The sequence below is a fragment of the Macrobrachium rosenbergii genome, chromosome 14 (assembly GCF_040412425.1).
Source record: "Macrobrachium rosenbergii isolate ZJJX-2024 chromosome 14, ASM4041242v1, whole genome shotgun sequence".
NCBI lineage: Eukaryota > Metazoa > Arthropoda > Malacostraca > Decapoda > Palaemonidae > Macrobrachium > Macrobrachium rosenbergii.
The window spans coordinates 36,746,979-36,767,363 of record NC_089754.1 but is presented as its reverse complement, the minus strand read 5'-3'; positions in this window follow the sequence as shown (position 1 = coordinate 36,767,363).

The window sequence follows — 20,385 nt, the reverse complement described above, 5'->3', positions numbered from 1 at the left end:
AGGGAATACTTTTCATGTCATTTAAAACGGAATTTGCTTTTTATATAATATTTGTTTGATTAAAAATTACGTTTTTTCCAATCGAAATCCCATAACTGTACTCATGACTATTATAAACATTTTTTTATTTTCAGGGGTGAAATTTAACATTGTAAGCTATAAAACATCTTTATCAATGGTACAAATAATTATCTTCTATTGCATCTTCACATCTGTTACAACTGTTACTGTGTTTTACCTTCATCCTCAACCTAATATTTATACATAAAATTTCATGAGATATTTATAAGGAATTCTCCTTTTGTCATCCAAGTAAAAGTAGTAATCACTTACATTATCCCAAATTTTTGTCCAAATTAAAAGAATGACTTTCTTCAACCAGTACATCAACAACTGTATATTTATACAGTGTCTATTTCCTGTTTACAGTAGGGAGTATCTCGAGATTATGCATTTCATAATTATGTTCATTCAGGGAGGAAAAAAACTCGGAAAAAACAAGATAATTCCGCAAGGTTGTCAACATTGGCTCCGTAATTACACCCGGTTTATAATCAAACCTGGTTCTATAACAATAATAATTACACAACCGTGTGTTATTAATCAAGTCTGTCAAGAGAACACAGGTTAATACAGATGCAGTTTTATAAAATAGTAGATTAATTATCTCAAGGTCTCCTTTATTCTTTGGTATTGAATGACCTATGAGGTCATTCAGAGCTGAAAGGGAAATTGACAGTAAAAGGTTTGAAAGGTGTAACAGGAAGAAAACCTCGCAGTTGCACTATGAATCAATAGTTAGGAGAGGGTGGAAAGTAAGATGGAAGAAAGAGAATTTAAAAGGAGGTAGAGTGAAAGAAACGAAAGGGGTTGCAGCTAGGGGCCGACGGCACGCTGCAGAGAACCTTAAGTAATGCCTACAGTGCACCGTATGAGGTGCCCTGACGGCACTACCCGCACCCCCTGCCCCACGGGAGTTTATGCTTTGGGAGATATAAGGCATTTCTGTTCCTTGGCTGACAAGTATCTTCTTTATGAAACATATCTGAAAATACTATAATTTTATATTCTGTTCTTCTCTTCAGTAGTGGGAAATTATGAGCTATTTACCAGAAGAGTAAATAAATTTTGTATATTCTTATTCTTTTTTTTTAATACTGGCAAGTTTCTTTTACCTGACGCCCATAAATGTTACTGCTGTCCTTACTTGTGTCTTTATTCTAATAAAAAGTCCTTACTTTAATTTTACTTTGTACTGAAGCGAAGGTGAATTTAAGTGATGTGTTTATCAATGCTAATTTTATTTCACAGTATCATTCCATAATCTGGAATTTATCAATTTCATTTTATATAACCACTGTAGAGGCCAATCTACGTTCTCTTTAAATTATCTAACACCAGTCAGTTATCGCAGTTTTTCTCTATTTAAGTTTAGCACTCGTTCAGATTTTCTTCATCGTCTTTTCAACGTCACAAACATCTAGGGAGACTTGGATAAATTAATCATAAGAATATCCTTTTTAGTTTTCTGTAAAAGAAAACTATTGTGCCGGCTTTGTCTGTCTGTCCGCACTTATTCCGCACTTTTTGCCCGCCTTCAGATCTTAAAAACTACTGAGGCTAGCGGCCTGCAAACCGGTATGTTGATCTTCCACTCTCTAATCATCAAACATACCAAATTGCAGCTCTCTAATCTCAGTAGTTTTTATTTTATTGAAGGTTAAAGTTTACCATAATCGTACTTCTGGTAACAATATAGGATAGGCCACCACCGGGCCGTGGTTAAAGTTTCATGGTTCGCGGCTCATACAGCATTATACCGAGACCACCGAAAGATAGATCTATTTTGTTGGCCTTGATTGGATGCTGAAACGGCTGTACAGAAAACTCGATTGCGCCAAAGAAACTTCAGCGCATCTCTTATTTGTTATATTTTGATTCTTGCTACTTCACATGCTACAATAATCTGCTAAGAAAACTAAGCTACTAATGCCACTCCCTTTATTAACGGTACCTTACAGAAAACCTGCTATTGGCCTACACACAAAAGGTAAGATGACTTGCAAGGCTACGTTCGGTCTCCCACGGAGACGACAAAACTCGTAGCAAGGCGAACATTCATAGTTAGTCATATGTCCTGATTATAAGGATGAGCGCCAGCGACGTTCATCACGGTAAACGCAAGAACGGAAAACTGTTTTATTAAGAAATGTGAAGATTTTGTTTTGCTGACTGATATGTTTCGAGAGAGAAATGAGGAAAATAGTGAATTAGGATGGAAAATAAGGATACAATGAATCACTGAATGATAAAGAAACAAAGTATATTATTACAGAGTACTGTACTAGGAAATGAAAGTGGACACTCGCTTGATGCATTGCCTGGCTAAAAGACAGAGCACAGGTAAGGAAGGCATATCTAAATCTTTCAGTGATGAACTACCAGGAAAAACAATACCAAAGGGTATGTTATTTCCCGGAGGCCATCGGGGATTACTAACATTCAATCATGAATGAAAAACGAGAATGATCAAAACTTTCTTTGCAGCATATTATTTTTTCAATAAATTATTCGATGGGTATAAGGCCGGCCAATATTTGCTTTCTTACACATTGTTGAGCAGTTTCAAAGTCTCTATATAATATATATATATATATATATATATATATATATATATATATATATATATATATATATATATATATATATATATATATATATATATATATATATATATATATATATATATACATGTGTATATATATACACATATATATGTATATAAATATATACACACATACACATATATATGTATATATACATATGTATAAGCATATATACATATATGTTTTTATAGATATATACATATATATTATATATATATAGTATATATATATATATATATATATATATATATATATATATATATATATAGAGAGAGAGAGAGATAGAGAGAGAGAGAGAGAGAGAGAGAGAGAGAGAGAGAGAGAGACAGAGCTAGCTTTACGGAGAAAAGTTCTACATGCATTAGAATCAGAGAAAGGTAACTGCCCAATTAGCCGTGACCTTGAGAACAATACTAAAACGAAACTAGATCCAAGGGTAGTACCTATGAAACAGGATAAGGCCATCGGCCCTACGAAGGAATTCAGAGGCATTCAATAAGGAAAACCTCTGATCCAACTAAGAAAAAGTATAACATATAAAGAGACGATCCTGAAAAATTAAAAATATTCAACAGGATGACAGACAAGTTTAACCTAAATCTGGAGAGGCTGCTATTGAAAGAAATGGAATATGAAATTTAAGCCAAAGACCAAGCGCTGGGGCCTGTGATGAGGTCATTCAGCGCTGAAGGGACATCGGGAGTAAAAAAGGCTTTAAAGGTGAAACAGGAGGAAAAAAGTATAGCGTAGTTTTACCAGACCAGTGAGCTGATTAACAGCTCTCCTAGAGAGGGCTGGCCCGAACGATTAGACTTATTTTTACGTGGCTAAGAACCAATTGGTTACCTAGCAACTGGACCTACAGCTTATTGTGGAATCCGAACCACATTATACCGAGAAATTAATTCCTCTAATTCCTCATTAGCCGGCCAGAGAATCGAACTTGGGTCTAGCGAGTGCTAGCCGACAACGCTACCGATTCGCCCAACAAAGGGACTTGAAACAGAAGGAAAACCCTGCAGTTGCACTAAGATGAAACAATAATTGTTAGGGAAGGGTGGAAAGGAAGATGGAAGAATGAGAATCTAAACAGAGGTACAGTAAAAGGAATGAAAGGGACTGCAGCTAGGGGCATAGGTGACACTGCAGAGAACTTTGGGTAATGCCTTTGCACAGCGTGAGGTGCCCTGACGTCACTACCACCCCTGCGGGAGAAAAGGTTGCTGTGAGAATTGCATCCATCACATTAAGAACTCCCGCAGCTTCCCATAAACAGACAAAACTAGAACCATGACATTACCACCCGAAGAATTTCTGCTATTCATTTTCTGTCCAATATCCAATTCCCAACTTCTGTTTAGAAAGTACCAGGAATATAAGACAAAGAGGAAGGAAGTCTGCCTAATTGGAAATACTAAGCAGATCCGTATTTATACCACTATACAAGATTGAGTTACACAACAACCACCCACAGAGGGCTTTTAGAGTGAAGAGGTGGGTGGGAATGTGGGATCGGAGGTGTGTGTGTGGGCGGAGGAGTTTTTGAACAGTAAAATTAATATAGAGGGATAGAGGAAGAGAATTACTGAAGGTCATTGCTGGAAAGATGGAAATGAATAAGAGGTACGATTGATGAAAGCGAATATTCATAATGCTATGGTCTAATTTTCAGTTTTAACTAAATATACTTCTGATCCAAAGTCATCCTATTTAAGAGTTGATTTTCTCCCCATAATAAACAAAATGAGAAGGCCAACAATACCTATTTTTTCGGGGTGCGGGGGGGGGTTTCCTTTTGAAAATTTCATTCTGACTCCTGATTACTCCCCGTTTGAAAGGACTACATAGTTTAATAATAAAACTAAAAAAATTTAAATGTTTTCCCATTTCTCATCAGTTTTCAAATTTCTGGGGGCTGTTGTTATAAACGTTTATTTTCAAGTATCCCTGAAGGTAGAACAATATAGATCTATCTTCAGGTCAGTACAGATAATAGCGGTTATAATCGGACATCCCCATATTGGTTTTTTCTCGTCCGAAGATGGAGCAAATGGTGGCGTGTTTATATATATATATATATATATATATATATATATATATATATATATATGTATATATACATATACACATACAGATATATATTTATATATTTGTGCCTGTTTGTACATGTGTGTGTACTCAAATTCAATGTCATCCGCTTACACCTCACAGCTAATTTGGAAACTTGAATGAAATAGGAATGCGTTTTTATTTAAGGATTTCTTCATGTAATTCCTTCAGGCTGAATTTAATTGTTGTCGAATATAAAACCTTTGAATATATGAATAAGGTAAGAACTTACAATTTAGATGATTGTGCTATAATTTTAATTCAACTTACAAAAGTATATTTACTCACTGTCACTTTTAGCGCGACCATCTTGAATGACCTTAATCTTTTATTGATGGAATTTTTAGAATAAGTTAATCACTGCAGACAATAACTACCAGTTTATGTACTATTTTTCCCCGTAGGTGGGTAGTGCCGTCAGCGCACCTCACATGATGCACTGTAGGCATTAATGAAGGTTCTTTGCAGCGTCCCTTCGGCCCCTAGCTGCAACCCGTTCCATTCCCTTTACTGTACCCCCGTTCAGATTCACTTTCTTCCATCTTACTTTCTACCCTCTCCTAACAATTGATCTATAGCGCCCCTGCGAGGTTTTCCTCTTGCTAAACTTTTAAAACTTTTGTACTCTTGATTTCCCTTTTCAGCGCTGAAGGACCTCATAAGTCCCAGCCCTTGGGCTTTAGCCGAAATTTTACATTCCATTTCCAAATACCTTTTATTTATGCTTCATTTTGCTAAAAGATTTTTCCAATTTATCACTTACCTTTTGGTCCGGGAATGGCGGTCATGGCAAATCCAACCAAGATAGACCAAGTCACGGCCAGCACCAACCTCCACCTCACCTCCATCTGTGAATAAATAAAGACTTAGAATTCTTCTAAGTTAGAATCTTATGGGAAAATAATATCTCAAAAGAACCTGAGTAAAGTAATCAGGTTGCAATGCGCTGTAGGTACGATCTTCTACAACACAAATGGCTTATTTTTTCCATGTTTGCGCCAAGAAATGCGTAGATCTTTGTCATTTATAAATTGTTGCGTATTCTCTCTCTCTCTCTCTCTCTCTCGGACATAGCATGGTAATCATGTGGATTTAACCCGTGTGTTATTTGTTTTATTGTGAATATTTTAGAGTTCTTGTGCTAGATGCTTTAACGTGAAAGTCTTCTCTCTCTCTCTCTCTCTCTCTCTCTCTCTCTCTCTCTCTCTCTCTCTCTCTCTTTTCACAGCCAGTAGATCTGTGTAAATATGACCAGCGCAGAATGCACTTAGTCTTGCATTTATGGAAACTGCAAATATCACAGACCCTCTGTACAGACTTCAGTTACCTGCAGTGGCCAAATTTTCAAGAAAATTCACGAGAAAAATTTTCCGGCAAATAAAGTACATTTCATATCATGAAATTCAAGATGAAATTTTGTTAGCAAATGAAGTACATTTATAAAAGCGATAAAATAAAATGGCAGTTACAAATGATCGCAATGTCATGTAACCGTGAGAGGTAAGCGACGGAACTTTCTGATGACAGCCACTAATTTTTCTTCGCAGATTCTTCAGCCACGTTCATATATTTGAGGATACTCGAGTGTACAGAATGTTCTAATCGATAATCCTTTTACGTATGTATTCATGTTTATACACACATATGTATACGTATATATATATAATTTAATATATATAATATATATATTTATGTATACATACTGTATATATGCTTATATGTCACTAAATAGCGCGTGACAATATATTTAGCGAAGGCCACAGGAAAAATAAATGGAGTACCAAGTGCTTTCGTGTTCTTTCAATACATTTTCGAGGTACACTGCCTTGGCTAAATAATGTATATATATAATATATATATATATATATATATATATATATATATATATATATATATATATATATATATATATATATATAGATATGTACACACACAATAATATATATATATATATATATATAATGTATGTATATAATATATATATATATATATATATATATATATATATATATATATATATATATATATACAGTACATATATATATATATATATATATATATATATATATATATATATATATATAGTATGTATACATACATACACATATACATACACATGACTATTATTCATTTACACTCACTGTCTTACTATCGATTCATTCAAGCGATCGTCACTGTCGACGTCTAAATAATTCCTTAGACACTGACAAACATTCCCCCTTAACCACTACTTGTAGCTGGGTACTTTTACAAGTCTCCCAAGGGCTCGGTATAATCCGCTCTTTTGTATATTACACGCTCAGGTGCCCCGCGCTCAAAGATCTTTTTTTGAACGCGCTGAAGAAACGGGAGTTCTTCTACTTATGTAAGAATAGCGAAGACCTCACAAGATTTCTGGAAACGGTCACAAAGGTCGTTAGTCAGGGTCGTTATAAAGGTCACACGCAGGTCAGGGTCTTCGGCGTCAAGAATATTTTGACGACGTTTTTTTATTATTCTTCTTCTTCTTTTTCTTTCTTTTTTTCTATTTCTTGTTTTTGTTCTTCTTCTGATTCTTCTTTTTTCTTTTCCTTTTTCTTCTTCTCCTTCCTCTTCTTCTTTTCTCTGTTCTTTCTTCTTCTTATTCTCTTCTCCTTCTTCCTCTTCTTCTGCTTCTTCTCCTGCTTCTCTTCTTCTCCTCCTTCTTCCTCTACTCCTTTTTCTTCCTCTTCGTCTTCTTCTTCTTCCTCTTCTTCCCCTTCTTGGATTCCCTCTCCCGACTTGGGAGGACGAAAGGAAGATAATAAATTCTGCATAAATTCTCCTTTTATAAGGGAATATCCAGAATTGGTCATAATATTTCTTTTATCCTCTTTTTATTATGCCGTTATACATGGTCACTTCCTTGGAGAGAGATGAAAGAAAAATTGAGAATAATTTCAAAACTGAAAAAAGATGAGCAATATAGTTTTGAAATCTTTCATCTATGGCTCATAGAACCGTTATAGTATCTATGGCTCATTGAACCGAAGTAGCACCTGTGGCTTATAGAACCGTAGTAGCATCTATGGCTCACAGAACCGTAGTAACATCTATGGCTAATAGAACCGTAGTAGCACCTATGGCTCATAGAACCGCGTAGCATCTATGCTCATAGAACCGTAGTAGTATCTATGGCTCATAGAACCGAAGTAGCATCTATGGCTCATGGAACCGAAGTAGCATCTATGGCTCATGGAACCGTAGTAGCAACTACGGCTCACAGAACCGTGGTTAGCATTTAATTCTATTCAGTTGCTTGGCAGTTGTGCTTTAAGCCCATATCCAAGTTTTGTGTCTTAGTTTCTTTCCTTATTTATTTAAGGGTGTCTCATTTACAATATAAATAAATTTTGGTTTAAATTAATTCTTATCCTATTTTCTTCTCTCTCCTTTCTGGAAAATTGACTTCTTCCAGAAACTGTGTGCAACATGAAGAATATCAATAATAAGAACTGATATCCGTCTAGGCTACTGTAATTAAAAAAAAAAACAATAATATAGCATCTGTTTAAATTTAATGAATACAAATGAAGTGTTATCCAAGCGTAATTAGTTGGTTTCTTTCTAATTACTGTTTGCACTGATTCAGAGAATTTCGACCACTGTAACTTATACAAAATAATAAAGCGCTTGTCTAACCCTTATGAATAAAAGACAGAGAGAGAGAGAGAGAGAGAGAGAGAGAGAGAGAGAGAGAGAGAGAGAGAGAGAGAGAGAGAGAGAGCATATTTCTGTATCATGAATTCAAATAAAGTGAGCAGAAATGTTCCGAGACGTATTCTCAATTCAAAGGTCAAATAGTGATAGTCCCATACAGTCATATTAAAATACTTTTTGTCCTTTTTATCTACAGTAATTAATTTTTCATCAGATGTCCATCGAAGCAATAGAAATTGAAGATTATGGTCTCTCTTTTGAACCAGATGAATGAATCTTCCTGTCAACTGGAATCATTTTCCAGGAGATAATTAAAAAAAGGATGATTTTGCTGTGAAAATCAATTAGTATGTTTACATCAAACTCTTAATACATTTCTTGTTACCGAGAATTGTTCTATCACCAAGAATAGAGATTAGGAAGAGAAATAGGCAGATAGAAATTACCTCTAATTTGAAGAATAAATAGAACCTCTCTCCAAAAGAATATTGGAAAAAAGATGATCTAGCTGTAAAATGAATATTTTTTGTGTATTTTTACTCAGCTATGATTACAATTCTTGTTACTGAGAATTATTCTGGCACTAAGACCAAAAAATGCTGAAAAAATTCCTCTCTACTAAATAAAATATAAACTCTAAGTTTTACAAAGCTCAACTTATCTTTCGAAATCTATTAAAAAAATGCCGAGATTTCCTGAGAATAGAAGCCCATAAATTTACAAGTTTACTGTAAGATCCACTGACGTTAAGTGCAATCTACTTACAACCAAGTATTTATAAGCAGTGCTTTCTGAAAGCACTCAGAGTGATTTAAGTTAATTGCCAGATAGAAAACGTTTTCCCATTATCGTTAAGGTCGGTAGCTGAAAAAATCTTTTTATGAAGCGCAGGTTTATAATGGAATATGAAATTTATGAGTAAGGTAAGTGGGTGATGTATATATAAGGTATGATTATCAACCGCACAGTGAAGGAGATTTGGTGTTGAGATATGTATGTGTATATACAATATATATAATATATATATATATATATATATATATATATATATATATATATATATATAAAATATATATATATATATATATATATATATATATATATATATATTATATATATATATTTCTATCTACACATATATATATATTATATAACATATATATATATATATATATATATATATATATATATATAAATATAATATATATATATATATATATATATATATATATATATATATATATATATATATATATATATATATTTATGTGTGTGTGTATGTGTGTGAATGCACAAAGTAGTTCATGGTTTTTCAGATACATCTAATTGACCGAATGGACAACGAGCGAATAAATAAAATGAAAGAACAAGAATTGTGGCTGTCGGTGTTATTCTTTCAGGTAATGAATCTGCTGGCTAGTGTGTAGTCAAGCAGGAAAAGAAGTCGAATTAATTTTTAAAAACGTAGTTAATTGAATATATAATTAGTGAAGAAACCACTCAATTAAATACCGCCAAGCCTCTGACGGTAATCAAGCCTGATGCATGAAAACTCCATCCACAGAAAATGAGATAAAAAATAGCCTTTTTTTTTAGGGAAAAATTAAGAGCCAGGCAAAAATTTGTTGTTTGTCCAGCAGTCCGCGCGGAGCGACCGTTCTCCCCAGAAGTTTTGGGAGGGGTAATAACAGCCCTAGCCAAGCCCAGGGGCTCCCCAGGGTGATTGATGCTGTAACCAATAGATCAGGGGTTACGTGGCACACGAAAGCAACAGGTGGGTCGAAAGAGATTACGAGAGAAGAGCGTGGAGTCTCTAGAGAGCCAGCAGACAAATGACTGTTTACTTTAACTTCGCTTCTTTTTTTTTCATGGTTATTCTCTGTTGGCTGTGCGCAGTCTAGATGTCCCTTCAATATTTCACCTAAACCCGCGCTGGCACAAAGACGTTTTATCTAAATCAATAAACGAAACATAATTCTTATGGCAAGAAGGATCTGAAAATTTGAAAACATCCATTGCCGCTGTGAAACCCAATAATTCTTCAATCAAACATAAAATGGCTATCTCTCTTTCAACGCTTCACCTAAACCCGTGTTGGCACAAAACCGTTTTAATCTAAAACAGCAAACCAAACATAATTCTTATGGTAAGAAGGAACTGAAAATTTGAAAACAATTGTACGCTGTTAAACCGAATAATTCTTTAAGTAAACGCAAAACGCTTACAAACATTTGCAAACGCGTTTAGCGCAGAATAATTTACGGTGTATACGTCAGTATTTGCGAGAGTGATTTTAGGCATATTGAAAAGAATACTTAATTTTATTTGGAGTCAATCATAAAACATTCCTATAATTTTAACACTGTTACCATGCGCAGAGGAATTTTATTTTTCAATTTATGCAGAACTGAAAGATCGTGAACATAATAATTTTGGTAACAGCGTTGCATTTTTTTCACCATATAACAATTCCCTGATTTTAGTTCTCAAGATACAGTTTACTTAAATATAAATTGTAGGAAGCAAACTGGTAATAACGACAATAATGATAAGCAGAAAATGTTCTAAAAGTTAAATTAACGATATTCGGTTAACTACCCATTATGGCCAAATCGGGAAATGGGCTAAGGACATTTAATTGCAGAGGCTTCGGCAATTAAAAGATCGCACCCGAGATAAGTCGCATTCTTCCGCTGGCGTCACGGGATGTAGGGGGTTGGGGGTGGGGAGGGGGGAAAACATCGAAAACAGAAGCCGAATTCCTTCTTGGTACTTGGCGCGTCGGGACTCGATTTTCGTTCTGTTTTAAGCGAAGAATTTTGCTTGTTTTAGTGTCCCTCCCATTCGTAATTCTCCTCCTCCTCCTTATCTTATCTTCTTATTTCAGGATTTCAGTTTGGTTTTCAAGGAAAACTTTCCTTTTTTCTGAATATTCAATTCACGGATAGGAATCTGTTTCAAACTGGATATTGAAATAGTTATCAACAACCATCTGCGCTTATTTTATGGTGTCATTATTACTATCTTTTGTAGCCTTAGAGAACTCTCTTTGTTTCTTATGCCATTTTGCCTTTCAATTTTGAAAATGGAACTTTTAAAGAAAGATGTACATAATTATAATCCTTTTTCATGCTTGTATAGTGAGAGATATTGCAATTAAATAATTGGTACTGACAAAAAATCATTTCAGATTTAAATCTCAGCAATTACGGATAACTGACACAACACAAACGCTCTTTGGTATGATAAGAACAGCACTTTAGAAGACTTTAATCAACTCAGGACCTTCTAGAGAGAATCTAGAACGACTCAAGTTTCTAGTTAGTTTGATCTCTGTAGCGACTTCACCATTAACACCATCAACATCATACTCAAACGGAACGAACTTTTTCGCACCTGGAGATTTAAAAACGGGCCGGTTTCAATTCAGAAGAAAAAAGAAGAGAGAGAGAGAGAGAGAGAGAGAGGTGTTGTAGATAAGGTATGATGACCATTCGCTCAGTCGTCCAGAGGGTTATAGACCATAATCAGCGAATCATTAGAGAACAAACTAGTTGTGGGTTCTGTCTAAACATCTCCAGAGTGTGTATTTATACCCCAACCGCCTGAATTATAGACAGTATTCCGCTGTACATTATTAAAGACGGTAACGATAATCTACTGTCTCGCCTGGGTGGTTCGTTGCTTTCGTAGTGCAATGCGTATCTTTAGTACTGATTGACACGCAAGTGATCCCGTCTAGAAGAGATCATTAGTTCCTGAATGAGTTAAAAAAGAAAATTTTGAGGTACTCGAAATCATGTTTTGCTTCCTGAATTTCAACTTGATACTGCTTTGCGAGTGCTTAGAAGAAGCCCTTTAGATTGTTTGATTTTCTGTAAATTCTTCTCTTGTCGCAATCCGTCTTCATCTTTTGGTGAAGTCTATTATTGTTGGATGACGTTACGGCGTTGCTGATTTTCCGTTATATAGTTACTTAGTCTTTAGCTTCAGCTTTAATTTTATGAAAGAGTCAAACATTTCAGTCCAGTAGCTTTTTCCGTGAAGGTGCTAAGTGACATCGCTGCGACTGGCCAACTGGCGCCTGTCTCAACCACTATGACGATGGGTAACCACCGAATTGCGCCGAATTTAGTGTATTTCCAGTTTTTCCGTATTACAAATAATTCAGAAAAGATTGTAATTTCGATTACAGTTGAAATGGATATATAAATGCCTTCAGCGAAGCAGTTTTGACGAAAGAAGTCTAGACCTATGGTAAATTGGGGATAGGCCTATACCTTCGGTTTTTGCAGGATTTGTATTTTTGTCAGTTCTCTGGCGTTATACGAAGCCTACAGTATGTTAAAGTTATATCTTCCATTATATTTGAAATACTGTTTATCAGCGTAACTATTCAATATTCTTTAATCGAAAAGTCTTAACTATATGATTTAATAACGGTCCGCCGACTGCTGAACTGGAATACCTTAAAATTTGTCAGATTTCACCAAGCATGCAACCATCACTGATATTACTTTGTTATTAATATGGCATATTTAGTACTGCACTTGACCTGTGTAAATGGCCATCATATTTTTCAAACGTATCAAAGGAATAATTCACCTTGCATATTGTTAACTTAAAAGATTCGTTTCTTTGAACTGGAAAATGTGGATAATTATTTATTTTCATGAGAAGTCAATTAATGTTTTCCTGTTTACTGATTATTAAGAAGCGAGATGAATAAGGTACTGGATACTTCCTTCTGTAACATTACAGGTACCAGCAGACAAGTGCTTTTCAGAACAGACAAGTAACAAAACATGAAAAACACCGTCACCTGTCAAGTATCAGTCATTTAGAGGTTCAATGGAAAATAAATATTGGTCCTTTCGCCTGGTTTGAAATTATGTGGTTATTGTCTCTAAGCAAAATTGGACATAATTCTGAAAGGAAAAATATCGCGCGTTTTAAGATTGCTGTAGAATGACGAAAGTCCGTGTTTTAGCAGGATTACGAAATTACGAAAATTCATGTTATAACAGAATTGTAGAATCACGGAAATCAGAGTTCTGACACAATGGCACAATCACGTAAATCGAAGTTTTTGAGTTTGGGAATCACGAAAATCCGAGTTTTGGAGTTTAAGAATCATGTAAATCCGAGTTTTGGACTTTGAGAATCACGAAAATCCGAGTTTTAACAGAACTGCAAAATTACGAAAAACCGAGTTTTGACACAATTGCAAAATAACGAAAATAGAGTTTTGGAGTTTGAAAATCACGAAAATCCGACTTTTAACAGAACTGCAAAATAGCGAAAAGTCTAGTTTTAACAGAATTACAAAAGAACAAAAATCCTAGTATTAACAGAACTGCAGAATCACGCAAATCGAAACTTTGGAGTTTTAGAATCATGAAATCCGAGTTGTGGAGTTTGAGAATCACGAAAATTCGAGTTTTGACAAAACTGCAAAATAACGAAAAGCCAAGTCTTAAGAGAATTGCAGAATCACGTAAACTGAAGTTCTGGAGTTTTAGAACCACGAAAATCGGGGTTTTGGGGCTTAAGAATCACGGAAAACCTTGTCTTAGAATCGCAGAATCACCACCAATCACTGAACACCAGATAAAGAATGGTAACTACCTTCGGGAACTGCAAGAAACGTGGAAAAGACTGAGCCTGCCTTATCTCTCCTAGAGTCAGTCTACTTCTTCTTCATCCAACTTCGATGAGGTGTGAGCAGATACCTCTCAAGGTGCAAAGTGACGTCTACTAGTTACTTGGGCTCTCTCTCTCTCTCTCTCTCTCTCTCTCTCTCTCTCTCTCTCTCTCCAACCCGAAGACTTGACCCGTGGACACGAACACACATACATACATGCACATACGCACTTACGTCGAAAAAAATAAATATGTTGTATGTAGTCTATTCTACTCGACATCCCCCTTCTTTATGAGCTATTCTCTCGCAACATTATGTTTATGTGGAAATGTTGTATCAATATTGCGGATTTTAAACGTTTGTTTCTCTCTCTCTCTCTCTCTCTCTCTCTCTCTCTCTGTTTTTAATGAGAGATGAAATATTACGGCACTTAGGTGCTGCTTGGTGTTTGGCAACTTATGAATTTTTTTAAATTTTTATTTCTTGAATGGGTGCAGAATACTAATAATAATAATAATAATAATAATAATAATAATAATAATAATAATAATAATAATAATAATAATAATAATAATAATCTTTTACTATGACTGCTGCTATACGTAGTACTATTACCAAGATCAGAAGTAAACATGAAAACAAATAAATAATTGATGGGTAGAGAGAAGATAAATATTACCTGGATATACCCACCATGGATAATTATCACGAAGACCGCTGTCTTAGAAATTCTTCATTTTTCATTTCTGTTTTTAAAGAGTTGTTGAGTTATACTTGGTGAGTATGAGCGATGAATAAGATGAATTCTTCATTCTTCATTTCTGTTTTTAAAGAGTTGTTAAATCATACATGGTGAGTATGAGCGATGGATAAGATGAATAATCTTTTAGCATTTCATTTCACTGAAGCGTTGAATAAGATGAATAATCTTTTAGCAGTTCATTTCACTGAAGCTTTGAATAAGATGAATAATCTTTTAGCAGTTCATTTCACTGAAGCGTTGTTAGAAAAATGTTCTATAAAAAATGTCCTATAAAGATTTGGGAAAAAGGAAAATGTTATGAAAAATATGGATAAAGACATTATCAGAAAAATGTTCTATAAAGATTAAAAATATGGTCTACAAAGATTTGGGAAAAACGAAAATGTTATGAAAAAGAGTATGGGAGGAGGAAAGTACGATAAAAAGAACAGGAAACGGCCAAATTTTATAATTATGGGGAAAAAATTCAAATGTCATAAAAAACATTGAGAAGAAAAGAAAACATGTAAAGAAAAAAGTAAATGTTGTCAAAAGTGAATATAAAAAATGAATCACAAAATAATATGAAACAATAACAATGTCATTGAAAAATTTTTGACAAAAAGCAAATTATCATACAAAGAAAAAAAAAAAAGTCAAACTACTGAAACAAAATGAAAAGCAAAAATATCAGCGCATAACTGACAAATTCTGACAATTCTTTAACATATCATTGAATTATCGAGACACGAAACTCGAAAATTCATTTCTAAATCCATTTCTCAAAGATCTAATGCAACATAAATAAACCTCGATGCGCGTGCGCCTTGCTGATACGCTGATTTAAGAAAGACCGCTCTCGTATAAATTTAGAAGCCACTTACGATACGGTAGATAACTATCACATTAGTTTATAAGCCACACAGCGGCTGGTCCCTTCATTGCTCAAATCAGCCTTATGGTTTCCCGCGCACTCAGAAAGGGCGCCAAGGGACAGTACCTGATATTGCAGTTTTCTAACGCAGTTTTTGGAACAGCTGTTGATAAAGGAATGGACAGATTATGGCAACCGTTGCTAACGATTTTTAAAATAGAATTGTTGCAACTATTTTTAAATAGATTTGTTGAAACTATTTTTAAATAGAAGTGTTGAAACTTAAATTGAAACTGTTGCAACTATTTTTAAAAAGAATTGTTGAAACCTTTTAAATTACAATTGCTGCAACTATTTTTAAATCGAATTTTTGCAACTATTGAAACTATTTTTCAATAGAATTATTGCAACTATTGCAACTATTTTTCAAATATACTTGTTACAACTATTGTAACTTTTTAAATAACATTTTTCGAACGATTGCAATTCTTTTGAAACACAATTGCTGCAACTTTTGCAACTCATTTTGAATTGAATTAACCGACGCACATTTGCGTTTGGATGTTAATTAAATTAAATATACCCAGCTGAACTGCTGTTACTGTCCTCCAATTATTTTAAAAAGTCTAATTGAATTATGTTGAAAATCTGGATAAAATATGTTGAGTATTATGAAAAATAAAATAAGGTCTGATAGAAGCGAGTTGAAATCTGATACATGCTCTAATAAATTATGATAGTTATCCGACTGAAATATATTAAATATTTAGCTAAGATATAATGTAAAGCAATTTTAAGCATGTTAAAATATATGAGATCTTCAGTTAGATTACGATACAAATTTAATGCATTTAATTCTCATCTGAAGATGAATGTACTTGGAAATTCCTATATATATCCATTCAAACTACGATACATATCTAGTTAAAACGGAGATTATATATATATATATATATATATATATATATATATATATATATATATATATATATATATATATATATATATATATATATATATATATACACATATATATATACATACATCTTTATGTATATCTATATATATACATATACATATATTTATACATAAAGTATGCATACAAATCCAGTTGAAGTATGTTAAATGTTCATTCAAAACATTATAAACATGCATATAGACTGTACTGAGTACCCAGACAAAAATATGCAATATACTGTATTCCCTTTAACCGTGTTTACCTTCGGAGATATTCACTATTATTTTCCTGTTTACTCTCTAGTTAGGACAACCCTCACACGTCTCGCAACATTACCAGACTCTATTTACACTTCATTTTAGGCCCTTTTCTTCAAATATTCCTACGTTGCCGGCGCGGGGAGGCTTTGAACGCCGATACTGATATCAGATGGTTTGCCAAGTTGCTTGGCCAAAGCTGCGTATAGCCACCGGTTCATGGAATTAATTATCTATTTTCACGGATTTCTTTCCATATAAGTGGCGACTCGTTTGTAAAGGTTCTCTGACCTTCTGGCTAAATATTCTTAAACTTCAAAAAGTCACCTGTAAAGTTCCCTTGCCTCTTATTTTTCGGTTTGAAATTCTTCGACTTCGGAACATCATTTGTAATTCTTTTCTGTGTAGCCGTCCGTTCAAAGATGTCTGCTCTTGTCTGATGCAAATTCGCGGCATCTTTTAATTCGCCCGAATCCCGAACTTCGGCATTTTCTGAATCCTTATTCAAATAATCTGATATCCTCATTATTCATCGGTGTTCCCCCCACCCCCGTCTCTTTCTCTCTCACTCTCTCTCTCTTCCTATGCCCGTCGTCGCTACTTACCATCAACGTTTCACGCCGTTTGCCTGTCTCATTATACCAGTTGTTCTTACTTGCTATGAACGCTTTACGCTCTCTGTCTCTCTCTCTCCTCTCTCTCTCTCTCCTTATACCAGTTGTTCTTACTTGCTATCAACGTTTACGCTCTCCCTCCCTCTCCCTCTCTCTCACTCTCTCTCTCCTCATACCAGTTGTCCTTCCCTGCTACCAGCGCTTCATGCTCTCTCTCTCTCTCTCTCTCCTTATACCAGTCGTCCCTACTTGCAATCAACGCTTCATGCTCTCTCTCTCTCTCTCTCTCCTTATACCGTTTGTCTTGTTATCAACGCTTAATGCTCTCTCTCTCTTACACCATTTGTCCTTACTTGCTATCAACGCTTCAAGCTTCTCTCGCTCTCTCTCTCTCTCTCTCTCTCTCTCCCCTTCGTCGCTCCTTGCTATCAACACTTCATGCTGTGAAGTCTCCATGCTATAAAAAAAAAAAAAAAAAAAACCTTTGCATTCTGGATAGCATGAATTTCGCCGTGTGTGTTCCCTGTCCCTTTAACAATCTCTTCTCTTTAATATGTATTAGACGTGTCGTCAAGATGGCATGCCTTTGCCTTTTAAGCGACTTTTTATATTCATTTCAATGCTCATTTTTTTAAAAGGTATTTGTTTGTAAACTGGACCTTACTTTGGTCGTTTTACGAGTCTCATTATGGGCTCCTGGTATTTGTCTCTTTCAGTATAAAATTGTTAGTATACTTTTATATACATATGCATATATATATATATATATATATATATATATATATATATATATATATATATATATATATATATATATATATATATATATATATATGTACATATATATACATATACAATACATATAATATATATATGTACATATATATATATATATATATATATATATATATATATATATATATATATATATATATATATATTGAAAATCCTGAATTTTCATGTATAGGGGTGGGAAGAGAACATGCAAAGAAATGCAAATATGACATAAACTACAAAGATTTTAAAATTATAGGCCAAACTCCTAACGAGACATTATTTAGCAATCTTGGAAACACTCTTTATTAAACAACTGGTTCCACAGTTAAACACCCAGTCTTCCTCAACACCTCTGTATCTCTCGGAGTTTAAGTCGAAGCTGAACCCGGCCCGAATAGTCACTCGGTCTGTGCCTTCAGCACCTATGGGAGGGACTCCTCCCTATCCTTTGTACTTTACTTTTATATTATTTGTATATATGTATAAAGTTTTTTTTACTTAATTTTAGTCCGAGTTTTTATTTTAACTTTTAACTTCTATTTTATAGCTTGAAAATGGGACTTTAGTCCTGAAACGGACAGCAACAATAAAGTACCTTGAAAAGGAATAATGGAATGATCCTTCACCCTAACCTGCTGATGTCTAAAACCATGATAACTGAACCCCTCTCAATTTCACTGTATATGTGAATATATATATACACACTAGCTGAGCAACCTGGCTATGCCAGGGAAAACTCTGAATGAAATCTACTCCTTCAGGGGACCGAACCTAAGAGGGTAGGGGAGGGAAGAGGGAAGGAGGAGGGGAGGGGGTAGGGAAGAGGGAAATCCTTATAAAAATCACAATTAGGGGAAGGAGGAGGGGGGAGGAGGGATAAGGGAATGGGAGGGGGAAGGAAAGAGAGAAAATGGGATTTAAATGGAACCCTTAGGGGAGGGGATGGGACGGAAAAGGGTTGGACGAATCGGTTGGTTCTCGGGGAGGGGAGGAGGTAAAGTAATGGGGTGAGGGAGGGGAGAAGGAAGGGATAGGGGAGGGACAGGGGAATGAAGAGAGAGGGGGGGGGAAGAGGGACAAGGAGGGAAGAGGGAAGGAAGAGTGAGGAGGGAAGGTGGAAGAAGGAGGGGGAACGGGGAGAGACAGGGAAGGAGGAGGGGAAGGCTCTTACATAAACTTTTCTATTTTGTGTAAAACCATGAAAATAACTAAATGCCTTCACATTTCACTTTATCTTTGGCACCTTCATATACAGATATTGCATGCAATTCTATCCAATTGAATATGAAAATTGCATTTAATATGGCCACCTTCATACTTACCTAACCTAGGTTGGTAGCCTAAGGCTCAAGCCAACCTACCTAAACTCTAGTTTTGAGGGTAAAAATAAAAAAAATCCTACGCTAGGGTGCTAGCTCGTTGGACGAATCGGTAGAGTTCTCGGCTAACTCTGCTCTACCCGAACTTCGAGTCTCCGGCCGGCCAATGAAGAATTAGAGGAATTTATTTCTGGTGACAGAAATCCATTTATCGCTATAATGTGGTTCGGATTCCACAATAAGCTGTAGGTCCCGTTGCTAGGTAACCAGTTGGTTCTTAGCCACGTAAAATAAGTCGAATCCTTCGGGCCAGCCCTAGGTGAGCCGTTAATCAGCTCAGTGGTCTGGTTAAACTAAGGCATACTTAACTTTTAACTAGGGTGCTAGCCTAGGGTCGTAGGCTCTTACCCAAACTATTCTATTTCGTGTAAAAGCATGAAAATAACAACTGAAATTGCATATATAGATGTTGCATGCAATCCTATGCAACTGAATATGCAAGTGACCTGAGAAAATGACCGAAATTAATTAAGTGATATAAGACGGCCGGGCGTCACCCCTAAACCTAAACACAAGGCCCAAGAGGGCTTACTTTAAATGCCTCACATTAACTTTATCTAAAATTTTACGCCTTCAAATACAAATACTTTATCTTACCTTTATTTTAAAAGTTTCCCGAAGTTATGATAGGGTTTGGTGAGAGTGCAGTCCGATTGCCTGTTGGAGGTTTTCTGGAAAATAATTTGA